The sequence below is a fragment of the Triticum urartu genome, chromosome 7, assembly GCF_003073215.2.
Source record: "Triticum urartu cultivar G1812 chromosome 7, Tu2.1, whole genome shotgun sequence".
NCBI classification, from domain to species: Eukaryota; Viridiplantae; Streptophyta; class Magnoliopsida; order Poales; family Poaceae; genus Triticum; species Triticum urartu.
The window spans coordinates 638,843,519-638,847,854 of record NC_053028.1 but is presented as its reverse complement, the minus strand read 5'-3'; positions in this window follow the sequence as shown (position 1 = coordinate 638,847,854).

Below are 4,336 nucleotides of genomic sequence, written 5' to 3'. Positions count from 1 at the left end.
GATGCTGACTACTGGAAGGAAGCGGTTCGTAGCGAGATGGATTCCATCTTAGCGAATGAAACTTGGGAGATAAATGATCGTCCTTATGGGTGCAAACTTATTGGATGCAAATGGGTATTGAAGAAGAAGCTTAGGCCTGATGGTACTATTGAAAAGTACAAGGCTCGGCTCGTGGCCAAGGGTTATACCCAAAAGGAAGGTGAAGACTTCTTTGATACTTACTCACCTGTGGCTCGACTGACCACTATTCGAGTTCTACTTTCACTAGCTGCCTCACATGGTCTTCTCGTTCATCAAATGGATGTTAAGACTGCTTTCCTAAATGGAGAGTTGGACGAGGAAATTTATATGGAACAACCAGATGGGTTTGTACTAGATGGTCATGAAGGAAAAGTGTGCAAGTTGCTGAAGTCTTTGTATGGACTCAAGCAAGCACCCAAACAGTGGCATGAGAAGTTTGAAAGAACTTTAACAGCTGTAGGCTTTGTTGTAAACGAAGCTGACAAATGTGTGTAGTATTGCCATGGTGGGGGCGAGGGAGTTATCCTTTGCTTGTATGTTGATGACATACTGATTTTCGGAACAAAACTGAATGTTATTAAGGAGGTCAAAAATTTCCTATCTCGTTGTTTTGAGATGAAGGATTTAGGAGTGGCTGATGTCATTCTGAACATCAAGTTGTTGAGAGACGATGATGGTGGGATTACATTGTTTCGATCTCACTACGTGGAAAAGATCTTGAGTCGCTTTGGCTACAGTGACAGCAAGCCCTCTCCAACACCATATGATGCTAGTGTGTTGCTTCGAAAGAATCGAAGAATTGCTAGAGACCAATTGAAGTATTCTCAGATTATTGGCTCGCTTATGTACTTAGCCAGTGCTACAAGACCTGGCATCTCTTTTGTTGTTAGCAAACTGAGTCGGTTTGTTTCAAAACCAGGAAATGTGCATTGGAAAGCTCTAGAGAAAGTTTTGCATTAGTTGAAAGGATATGCAAATTATGGAATTCGCTACACCGGGCACCCAAAGCTGCTTGAAGGGTATAGTGACTCAAACTGGATCTCAGATGCTGATGAGATAAAGGCCACAAGCGGATATGTATTCACTCATGGAGGTGGCGCTGTTTCTTGGAAGTCTTGCAAGCAGACCATCTTAACGAGGTCAACAATGGAAGCAGAACTCACAACACTAGATACAGCTACGGTCGAAGCAGATTGGCTTCGTCGGCTCTTGAATGACTTGCCGGTTGTTGAGAAACCTGTACCGGGTATTCTTATGAACTGCGACAATCAAACTGTGATCACGAAAGTGAGCTGCTCAAAGGATAACATGAAGTCATCAAGACACGTTCAGAGAAGGTTAAAGTCTGTCAGAAAAATGAGAAACTCTGGAGTTATTGCATTGGATTATATCCAAACGTCTAAAAATCTGGCAGATCCTTTTACTAAGGGTCTATCACGTAATGTGATAGATAATGCATCGAGGAAGATGGGTATGAGACCCTCAATATGAGTTGTTCACAGTGGTAACCTATTCTTTGTGATCGGAGATCCCGTGAATTAGATGTGGAAGACAAGCTGTTGGTCAACTGGGAGGATAGTACCCTTACTGTTAAAATACCACTCCATAAAGATGCAATACTCTCCTAATCTGCATGGCAGGTTGATGTATATCTTAATGTGTTCTAAGTGACTCTTTGAAGCAGAGATGTTGTCCTGCAGAACATCTTTTGAAGAACGCACCTATATGAGTCTGATTGTTAAACGTCGCAATCTATGAGAGTAGGGTTCTCTCTAGTAAACTCATGAAAGGTCTCGGAGTATGACGCATAAGCTCCACCCGCGAGGAAGACCCACAGTAGCCACGTATCGGTCAAGGCTTTATGTGAAACTAGATTTGCAGAAAACTTACAGTTCAAGACCCAGTCCACTATTCAAGTTACTTACTAGTGTAGCATAGAGTTCTACTCCCTCCGTTCCTAAATATTTGTCTTTTTTAGAGATTTCAAATGGACTATCACATACAGATGTATATAGACATATTTTAGAGTGTAGATTCACTCATTTTGCTCTGTATGTGGTCACTTGTAGAAATCTCCAAAAAGATAAATATTTAGGAACAGAGGGAGTAGGTGGAAGTTCAACTTAACAGTCTCCACTGCAGTACCGGTATATAAAATAATGTTTTGGAACCAAAGGCAAATCTCCGTGTGCCTCTGGGATCTGGTGGGGGATTGCTGGAATTTAGTCTATATTGGGGGTTAGCCCAATAACTATTTCAGAAATTCCAAATAAATCCTAGAGGCCCACTTAGCCCATTTGTGTAAAGCAAGGGATACTACTAAAGTTTTGTCCCACATTGCTAGTTTAGTGGGAGTTGGACCTCCTTATAAGGGAGGTTCATGAGCATGAGAACAAGAGGGACATCCACACGCGCTCCTCCTCCGCCGCCCGCCTCGCCACGCCACGCCACGCCATGCCTCGTCACGACGCGATGCGGGTTGCGGGAATGAGCCGAGCCGATGTCTAAATTTTTGCCACGCACTACGGGTATACGAAAGGTCACTCGGGAGCTGGAAAGTTTTTGCTGTAGTGAATATTGAATACGAACGCTGCACCCTTCGGCTGCTGTCTGTTCGTTTCATCTCCCGCGTTCCCTTCAGCTCCCGGCGTAGCCTCTCGCCTCCTTCTCTTGCGCCTATAAAAGGGAGATCGCTCCTCTCAGAGAGACGCACCAGAACTTATCCTTCCTCTCGCCACCGGTTCCAATCTCTGAGCTGCTGCTGTCTTTCTCATCCCGGCTTGCGGCGTGCACCGCAGGTCGGGACAGTAGGCCTCAGAAACCGCACCTCTTTGAGTCCTGTATAGGAGAAGGGTGATAAGGTTTTTGGGGAGCGCTCTGCGCGACTACTGACTGATTCCTTCGTCACGGACGCCCCGGACTCCGACGACTACTTCCCCGACGACGACTTCTTCCCCGACGTCGACAACCTCCTCGACGACATGGCTGGCGAGGACACCGACCCCAAGTCCAGTGCTACTGCTGCTGCTGTCCCGTATGTGTTCTTCTTTCTGTTAGATATCCTGCCACAGTTTCTCGTACTAGTACTTGCCCTAAATATGTTAGGTTCTACCTCATATATGCAACTAGTTCTACTGTCTGCTATAGATATGATAGGCTACGGTTCATATATGCAGAAGCTATTTACCTTCTCTCTGTCAGAACGCACGACTTGTTTTATCTCTACTATATTAGTCATGCTTTATCTAGTATTTCTGTTAATAAAATCATTTGGTAAATTGCTCATATTTCCAACAATATGTACGAAATCTGGAAGAATGTATCCCTATATATATTCTTCCAGATTTATATTCTCCCAGATATCGTATTCATTAATAAGGAAATCTTTATAAAATTTGGACATGAAAATCGTATTCATTAATAAGGAAATATTTACCAAATTTGGACATGGAAAAGTAATAATTAGAAGATAATTAAGGCTAGTTCTAGGAATCCATTAATTATTGTGATATATTCTTTCAGATTTTGTATTTCATTGGTAAGGAAATATTTACCATGTCAAATTGCCACCAATTAGATACCAAACTTGGAAGGTGGACCAAAGGATTATAATATCCACTCATATCTCCACTTTAAATGTTTTCATTTTTGTAGAGATCTTTATGTATATATATAGGGACGGTGTTAGGACACCCCAGACATCTTCCATTGTTATTGTTGAGAAGAGAAGAAGAAGAAAACGTACTTTACCTACCACGAGGAGCACTAAACAAGCACCTATCGTTGCATTGCACTAACTAGATGGAAAAGCACATGAATTCCTTTCCTGCAGGGACCATACTCCTGTGTGTGCTTCTCTTGTTCTCTACGATCCATGCAGAGTGTAAGTGGCTATAAACGCATCTCTCTCTCTCTCTCTCTCTCTCTCTCTCTCTCTCGTGTGTGTGTGTGATTTATATTTCTTTTGAATAATTTTCTATGATAAACATATATCAGCATGGGTTGTGCATAGTGTTTCACATCTAGAGGTGATTACGGAGGGACTACTATTGTGGATCGGAGGGACTACTATTTTTGTCTGTGCTTGTGGTCGTTTCTTTATAGCTCATCGAAGAATAGCTTTCTGAATATATTAATGATTTTCTTGTATTCCTTAGGCCAAATCATGCAGAGCCTAGCAAATGAGAAGATCAATTTCCCAACAGGATTGTGCATCCATAGACCAGAAAAAACGTGCCCAACTAAGCCATTTTGTTTCTGTTGTTTAGTGAACAGCGATTGCTATCTTGCAATGGATGGTTGCGTGAGTAACTGT